Genomic DNA, 10,357 nt, shown 5'->3' with positions numbered 1-10,357 from the left:
TGAAATACATAGTATCAATGCGTTACCCCATTAGGAGTAAATGGCACAAAATATATAATGTATGAGGACTTGAAGGTTCACGTATAATATATATAGTACCTTATATAAAATGGCACAAAATGTATACTGTATGAGGACTTAGAAGGTTCGCGTATAATATATATAAAGTACCTTTTATATAAAATGGCACAAGATATATACTATATGAGGACTTAGAAAGTTCACGTATAATATATATAAAGTACCTTTTATATAAAATGGCACAAGATATATACTGTATGAGGACTTAGAAGGTTCGCGTATAATATATATAAAGTACCTTTTATATAAAATGGCACAAAATATATACTGTATGAGGACTTAGGTTCAGGTATAATATATATGAGGGCAGGTGAAATACATAGTATCAATGCGTTACCCCATTAGGAGTAAATGGCACAAAATATATAATGTATGAGGACTTGAAGGTTCACGTATAATATATATAGTACCTTATATAAAATGGCACAAAATGTATACTGTATGAGGACTTAGAAGGTTCGCGTATAATATATATAAAGTACCTTTTATATAAAATGGCACAAAATATATACTGTATGAGGACTTAGGTTCAGGTATAATATATATGAGGGCAGGTGAAATACATAGTATCAATGCGTTACCCCATTAGGAGTAAATGGCACAAAATATATAATGTATGAGGACTTGAAGGTTCACGTATAATATATATAGTACCTTATATAAAATGGCACAAAATGTATACTGTATGAGGACTTAGAAGGTTCAAGTATAATATATATAAAGTACCTTTTATATAAAATGGCACAAAATGTATACTGTATGAGGACTTGAAGGTTCACGTATAATATATATAAAGTACCTTTTATATAAAATGGCACAAAATATATACTGTGTGAGGACTTAGGTTCAGGTATAATATATATGAGGGCAGGTGAAATACATAGTATCAATGCGTTACCCCATTAGGAGTAAATGGCACAAAATATATAATGTATGAGGACTTGAAGGTTCACGTATAATATATATAGTACCTTTTATATAAAATGGCACAAAATATATACTGTATGAGGACTTAGGTTCAGGTATAATATATATGAGGGCAGGTGAAATACATAGTATCAATGCGTTACCCCATTAGGAGTAAATGGCACAAAATATATAATGTATGAGGACTTGAAGGTTCACGTATAATATATATAGTACCTTATATAAAATGGCACAAAATGTATACTGTATGAGGACTTAGAAGGTTCACGTATAATATATATATAGTACCTTTTATATAAAATGGCACAAAATATATACTGTATGAGGACTTTAAGGTTCACGTATAATATATATAAAGTACCTTTTATATAAAATGGCACAAAATATATACTGTGTGAGGACTTAGGTTCAGGTATAATATATATGAGGGCAGGTGAAATACATAGTATCAATGCGTTACCCCATTAGGAGTAAATGGCACAAAATATATAATGTATGAGGACTTGAAGGTTCACGTATAATATATATAGTACCTTATATAAAATGGCACAAAATGTATACTGTATGAGGACTTAGAAGGTTCAAGTATAATATATATAAAGTACCTTTTATATAAAATGGCACAAGATATATACTATATGAGGACTTAGAAAGTTCACGTATAATATATATAAAGTACCTTTTATATAAAATGGCACAAGATATATACTGTATGAGGACTTAGAAGGTTCGCGTATAATATATATAAAGTACCTTTTATATAAAATGGCACAAAATATATACTGTATGAGGACTTAGGTTCAGGTATAATATATATGAGGGCAGGTGAAATACATAGTATCAATGCGTTACCCCATTAGGAGTAAATGGCACAAAATATATAATGTATGAGGACTTGAAGGTTCACGTATAATATATATAGTACCTTATATAAAATGGCACAAAATGTATACTGTATGAGGACTTAGAAGGTTCAAGTATAATATATATAAAGTACCTTTTATATAAAATGGCACAAAATGTATACTGTATGAGGACTTGAAGGTTCACGTATAATATATATAAAGTACCTTTTATATAAAATGGCACAAAATATATACTGTGTGAGGACTTAGGTTCAGGTATAATATATATGAGGGCAGGTGAAATACATAGTATCAATGCGTTACCCCATTAGGAGTAAATGGCACAAAATATATAATGTATGAGGACTTGAAGGTTCACGTATAATATATATAGTACCTTTTATATAAAATGGCACAAAATATATACTGTATGAGGACTTAGGTTCAGGTATAATATATATGAGGGCAGGTGAAATACATAGTATCAATGCGTTACCCCATTAGGAGTAAATGGCACAAAATATATAATGTATGAGGACTTGAAGGTTCACGTATAATATATATAGTACCTTATATAAAATGGCACAAAATGTATACTGTATGAGGACTTAGAAGGTTCACGTATAATATATATATAGTACCTTTTATATAAAATGGCACAAAATATATACTGTATGAGGACTTTAAGGTTCACGTATAATATATATAAAGTACCTTTTATATAAAATGGCACAAAATATATACTGTGTGAGGACTTAGGTTCAGGTATAATATATATGAGGGCAGGTGAAATACATAGTATCAATGCGTTACCCCATTAGGAGTAAATGGCACAAAATATATAATGTATGAGGACTTGAAGGTTCACGTATAATATATATAGTACCTTATATAAAATGGCACAAAATGTATACTGTATGAGGACTTAGAAGGTTCAAGTATAATATATATAAAGTACCTTTTATATAAAATGGCACAAGATATATACTATATGAGGACTTAGAAGGTTCGCGTATAATATATATAAAGTACCTTTTATATAAAATGGCACAAAATATATACTGTATGAGGACTTAGGTTCAGGTATAATATATATGAGGGCAGGTGAAATACATAGTATCAATGCGTTACCCCATTAGGAGTAAATGGCACAAAATATATAATGTATGAGGACTTGAAGGTTCACGTATAATATATATAGTACCTTATATAAAATGGCACAAAATGTATACTGTATGAGGACTTAGAAGGTTCAAGTATAATATATATAAAGTACCTTTTATATAAAATGGCACAAAATGTATACTGTATGAGGACTTGAAGGTTCACGTATAATATATATAAAGTACCTTTTATATAAAATGGCACAAAATATATACTGTGTGAGGACTTAGGTTCAGGTATAATATATATGAGGGCAGGTGAAATACATAGTATCAATGCGTTACCCCATTAGGAGTAAATGGCACAAAATATATAATGTATGAGGACTTGAAGGTTCACGTATAATATATATAGTACCTTTTATATAAAATGGCACAAAATATATACTGTATGAGGACTTAGGTTCAGGTATAATATATATGAGGGCAGGTGAAATACATAGTATCAATGCGTTACCCCATTAGGAGTAAATGGCACAAAATATATAATGTATGAGGACTTGAAGGTTCACGTATAATATATATAGTACCTTATATAAAATGGCACAAAATGTATACTGTATGAGGACTTAGAAGGTTCAAGTATAATATATATAAAGTACCTTTTATATAAAATGGCACAAAATGTATACTGTATGAGGACTTAGAAGGTTCACGTATAATATATACAGTACCTTTAAGAAAATGGCACTTAGATATTATATGAGGACTTAGAAGGTTCGAGTATAATATATATATATGAGGGCAGGTGAAATACATAATATCATTGCGTTACCCCATTAGGAGTAAATGGCACTGGATATATATGTATGAGGACTTAGAAGGTTCAGGAATAATATATACAAGTACCTTTAAGAAAATGGCACTTAGATATTATATGAGGACTTAGAAGGTTCAGGGTGACTAACGAGGGGATATGCCCCAGGAACGTTTATAAATAGTCGTCAGTTCCTGGGTGTCGGAGTGAGGAAACCAGGGTGGATTCGGAGGGACGGCCCGAATCCGGGGGTGCTCGAAAATCCTCGTGCACAAGCAGTTATAAGGGAGGGGCGTAAAATAGAAAAATATGTGACAAGCCGCAAAATTGTAATTTTCTGCCATTGGTTCCTAATGGGGTAACGCAACAAAAACGTCACTTTCGGCCGGCTCTGCTATAATTTTATATGGGTTTTTTAGAAAATTTTTTTGCCATTGCTCCCTAATGGGGTAACGCAACAAAAACGTCACTTTCGGCCGGCTCTGCTATAATTTTATATGGGTTTTTTAGAAAATTTTTTTGCCATTGCTCCCTAATGGGGTAACGCAATAAAAACGTCACTTTCGGCCGGCTCTGCTATAATTCTATATGGGTTTTTTAGAAAATTTTTTATAAATGGCACTTTTTATATTAAATTTTTTATAAATGGCAACGTTTATAAATTTTTTATAAATGGCACTTTTTATAAATTTTTTATAAATGGCACTTTTTATAAATTTTTTATATTAAATTTTTTATAAATGGCAGAGAATGTAAAATTTTTTATAAATGGCAGCGTTTATAAATTTTTCATAAATGGCAATGTATTTTTTTCTTTAATTATTATACAAATGATACATTATTTAATATTATTTTAATTATATTTTGTATAAATTAATTAATAATAAAACAATAAAACTGAATATTAATTTTCAAGTAATATTTTTGTGATATACTAATGGTACATGTATATTACTTTGATAATAGAAATATATTAAAGTTCGGCTAGAAAATGGAAGATTCTGAAAAAGTTCCATTTGTTCCTAATGGGGTAACGCAACAAAAACGTCACTTTCGGCCGGCTCAGCTATATTTTCAAGTTCCATTGCAAATATCATCCTAGCGACTAATTAAAACATTTAATGGTCTTTATGGCTTCAACTGATATATAAATGGCAATTAAAATGATTTTATATAATAGATATAATTTATTTGTGCCATTTGTATTCATTACTTGATCAAAATTCTCACGTAATATAATAATCTAACCCCGAAAGACATGGCACTGATTTTTTTCTCTGTAACCGATAAAAGTAGTGTAACTTTAAAATATTGTCTTCTATTATACAAATGTAAAGGTTTATTATCATTATTTAATCATAAATTGCGATTATTTGGATTTTTGAATTACTATTATATATGTATATAAAAACATGCATACTTAAACATAATTTCTAGGTATACATTCATATTAATCATAAAAAAATAAGCCACTCTAAGTATGTTGTCAAATGCATTGTAAAATAACTTTAAACTATCATAATATAAAAATTTAAATGTGTTTTATAGTAAAAAAACTATAAATAATTAGCAATAAAACTAAAATACAATTATTATAAGTTTAAACGATAAATTAAAAAAACTACTTGTTATATGAATAGATAAATATCATAAATTGTAATTGTATAAACTAACAAACTTGATATTTAAATAAAATAAAAATATGATTTTATTATCCATAAAAATATATATAAGTATATATATATGTTCATTATATTTTTTTACTCAATATAGTTATTCTTGTAAAAATTACAATAGTAGTTTATTTTTATTGTGCTTTTAGTATGTTATGTAAATAAATATAAAAAATATTTTTGTATAGTATTTTGAAATAAAAATAATTTCTTCATATAAAAAAAGAATAAAATGTGCAATTATAAACAGACGATAAAAATAAATCGGTTATTTTTGTTATTAAAAGTTTATAAAAAATGCCAAAAATAATATATTTACTAAATAAAATTATTTTGTAATTTTATACTGAATTTAAAGTACGTAACACATTTGTAAAATAAAATATCACCAATATACTACATGGGATGCGCGGTCATATAAAAATAAATTGGTTTATTTTACGTGTATTATGGTTTTTATGATTCTATATTAAATATATCGGGTAATAAAAATATACGCTTTCAAAAGAAAAATTTTTTTAGGGTACCCTATGTAAATTGGACAAATTTAAGGGAATATACTATTCATATAAAGAATGGAATGCATTTTTTGTTATCATAATAAGATTATTATAAAAATGATTTATGTATAATAATTTTGTAATAGAATAATAATAAAAATACGGATATAAAATGAAACGTTATATGACTTTCGTTTTTCTCCAATGGCAACGTTTATAAAATTAAATTTTTTATAAATGGCAACGTTTATAATTATATTTTTTATAAATGGCACTTTTTATATTAAATTTTTTATAAATGGCAGAGAATGTAAATCAAATTTTTTATAAATGGCAAATTTTATAAATTAAATTTTTTATAAATGGCACTTTTTATATTAAATTTTTTATAAATGGCACTTTTTATATTAAATTTTTTATAAATGGCACTTTTTATAATATTAAATTTTTTATAAATGGCACTTTTTATAAATTTTTTAAAAATGGCACTTTTTATAAATTTTTTAAAAATGGCAGAGAATGTAAATCAAATTTTTTATAAATGGCAAATTTTATAAATTAAATTTTTTATAAATGGCAGCGTTTATAAATTTTTTATAAATGGCACTTTTTATATTAAATTTTTTATAAATGGCACTTTTTATAATATTAAATTTTTTATAAATGGCACTTTTTATAAATTTTTTAAAAATGGCACTTTTTATAAATGGCACTTTTTATATTAAATTTTTTATAAATGGCACTTTTTATAAATTTTTTATAAATGGCACTTTTTATAAATGGCACTTTTTATATTAAATTTTTTATAAATGGCACTTTTTATAAATTTTTTATAAATGGCACTTTTTATAAATGGCACTTTTTATATTAAATTTTTTATAAATGGCACTTTTTATAAATTTTTTATAAATGGCAATTTTTTAAATTAAATTTTTTATAAATGGCAGCGTTTATAAATTTTTTATAAATGGCACTTTTTATATTAAATTTTTTATAAATGGCACTTTTTATATTAAATTTTTTATAAATGGCACTTTTTATAAATTTTTTATAAATGGCACTTTTTATAATATTAAATTTTTTATAAATGGCACTTTTTATAATATTAAATTTTTTATAAATGGCAATTTTTTAAATTAAATTTTTTATAAATGGCAACGTTTATAAATTTTTTATAAATGGCAACGTTTATAAATTTTTTATAAATGGCACTTTTTATATTAAATTTTTTATAAATGGCACTTTTTATAAATTTTTTATAAATGGCACTTTTTATATTAAATTTTTTATAAATGGCACTTTTTATAAATTTTTTATAAATGGCACTTTTTATATTAAATTTTTTATAAATGGCACTTTTTATAAATTTTTTATAAATGGCACTTTTTATAAATTTTTTATAAATGGCACTTTTTATATTAAATTTTTTATAAATGGCACTTTTTTTATTAAATTTTTTATAAATGGCACCATATTTTTTTCTTTAATTATTATACAATTAAAGCATTATTTAATATTATTTTAATTATATTTTTTATAAATTAATTAATAATAAAACAATAAAACAGAATATTAATTTTCAAGTAATATTTTTGTGATATACTAATGGTACATGTATATTACTTTGATAATAGAAATATATTAAAGTTCGGCTAGAAAATGGAAGATTCTGAAAAAGTTCCATTTGTTCCTAATGGGGTAACGCAAGATTACCAAGTCGAGCCATTAGTGAGTTGAATAGTTATGATTTGGTGTCTGATAAAAATGGAAGAATAATGATTGTGTAGACTGTATGATGGTATAGTAGGGATGTGTAGTGCAATGGTTAGTGTGGTTGTGTTAGCCAATGGTGAAAACCTGGTGGCAAAGTCCTCTTGGGGGGCGGGGGTTGGCCTTACAGAGTAGGTAGAGTGTGTGGGTGAGGTTGTGCCTGGTTCCTCGGGTTGCTGAGTCAACTACGAAATTTGTATTAGGTTGATACATAACCAATGCTGAATATTGTGGAGATTGTACATTGTAGATGTTAGCGAATTCGAATTTGGGTAAAATTGTGGGAAATAGAGATGTTGTGTTGTGATTGTGTTGTATTATGTGGAAAGTTGGGAGAAATGTGTAGAGAGATTGGATTGGAATTTTGGCTAATATTGCGGTGTATGGTTAAAGAGGGTTCTCTATGTTGATTTTAACTAACAGGTAAATTTGTGTAAAAGATTATAGTTGAGTAGTGTGTGTGTGTGTGAAAGGGGGAATTGTCGAGGATGAATTGTTGTTAGAGTGGAGGTTGAAGTTTTGTGTGATATTGGGAGTTTTTTGTAAGATTGTAGTAGTGAAAAATGATTTTGCCGTAATTTTGGGTGTATGTTGACATTTGATGTCTGGTGTAATTCCTTGATATGAATACGATAGTGGTTGGACATGTTTGAGGACGTGTCAGAGATACCTTAACTCTGTATCATATTATGTGCAAATCATGGTGGAGATGGTGTGAGTGTGTGAAGTTGTGAGAAAGTTGAGCAAGGTGTGTACGGTAGCTTTAGTTGGTTGTAGGTGTTTTGCGTGAAATGATTGAGTGAGTGAGAGTAGTGGTGATAGATTGTTGTTAGTGTGAACAATAGCAGGGAACCCAAAATTATTTATACGTTTCGACTAATGGTGGTGCTATTATGTGTGAGGTAAACACAAAATATGAACAAGTAATGTATTACTAACTGACGTAATCTTACGCAAAATGTATAAGCTATCGAAGTGATGGTTTGATGTATTGCGGAGAAATATCTGAACGCAGTAATTATTACTTTAATAGTGTCTCGAAAGCAGACAAAGGTGAAATAGGCATGGTGATGTGTGTGTGAGAAATGCCTATATATGCATGTATAATACGTGTGGTGGTGGAATAAGTGGATGTTTTGGGTGGTTGTTGTGCATAATGTCCCACCCATCATCCTGAGTGATTGTTGTGTGTGTTGGAGAATTAGAGGAGAGAGAGATGTTAGTTGTTGATGGGGGAAATATCCACACATGTGAAAATGTATGTGAAAATATATGTGGAATAATATTGTGATCTGGTTGATTCTGCCAGTGGTCATATGCTCGTCTCAAAGACTAAGCCATGCAAGTCTAAGTTCACATCATATAAAGATGAAACTGCGAAGCGCTCAGTAAATCAGTTATTGTCTGTTCGGTCATATCAGCCATGGATAACTGTGGTAAATCTAGAGCTAATACATAGCAAATCTCATTCTGTTGTGGAGTGGGAGCATTTATTAGACTCAACCAACTCTGTACTCCTTCAGTAAAATGGGGGATGTTGCAGAATATGATGACTCATAATAACTGTGCATATCGAACATTAAATTGTCGATAGTCCGATCGAGTTTCTGCCCTATCAACTAGTTGGTGAGGTATTGGCTCACCAAGGTGGTAACGGGTAACGGGGGATCAGGGTTCGATTCCGGAGAGGGAGCCTGAGAAACGGCTACCACATCTAAGGAAGGCAGCAGGCGCGCAAATTACCCAATCCAGACTTTGGGAGGTAGTGACGAGAAATACCGGAGTAGACCATTATTGGTTCACTATCGGAATGAATGCAATCTATAACCTTCAATGAGTAGCTACTGGAGGGCAAGTCTGGTGCCAGCAGCCGCGGTAATTCCAGCTCCAGTAGTGTATATCAAAATTGTTGCGGTTAAAGCGCTCGTAGTTGGATTACAAAAGCTCTTTGACAAGCGAATGATATTGTGTTTGGTTGTTGAGGGGTTTTTTTCTCGCGAGATCCGCATGTGAGATTGAATTCTTGTGTGTGGTCACTTGCGAAATGTGCCTTGAATAAAGCACAGTGCTCAAAGCAGGCGTAAGCTTGAATGTAATAGCATGGAACGATTATGTTGACCAAATCAACTGTTGGTTGTTGACCAATATGGTCTAGGATTAAAAGGAACATTTGAGGGCGTTAGTACTTGATGGCGAGGGGTGAAATTCTTAGACCCATCAAAGACTAACTAATGCGAAAGCATTCGCCAAGAGTGTTTTCATTAATCAAGAACGAAAGTTAGAGGTTCGAAGACGATCAGATACCGTCCTAGTTCTATACAGTAAACGATGCCAACATGGGATTAGTCCGGAACTATCCAGGTTGGGCCCTCAGAGAAATCAAGTGTTTTGGTCGTGGGGAGAGTGCGTACGCAAGTATAAAATTTGAACGAAATTGACGGAATGGCACCACCAGGAGTGGAGCCTGCGGCTTAATTTGACTCAACACGGGGAAACTCACCAGGTCCAGACATTGACAGGATTGACAGACTGAGAGATCTTTCATGATACGATGATTGGTGGTGCATGGCCGTTCTTAGTTGGTGGAGTGATCTGTCAGGTTAATTCCGGTAACGAGCGAGACCACGGTCTTTAATTGATT

Source organism: Pempheris klunzingeri, unplaced genomic scaffold, assembly GCF_042242105.1.
Source record: "Pempheris klunzingeri isolate RE-2024b unplaced genomic scaffold, fPemKlu1.hap1 Scaffold_147, whole genome shotgun sequence".
In the NCBI taxonomy this organism is placed as follows: Eukaryota; Metazoa; Chordata; class Actinopteri; order Acropomatiformes; family Pempheridae; genus Pempheris; species Pempheris klunzingeri.
The sequence above is the reverse complement of the archived record's forward strand: the minus strand, read 5'-3'. Positions refer to the sequence as shown.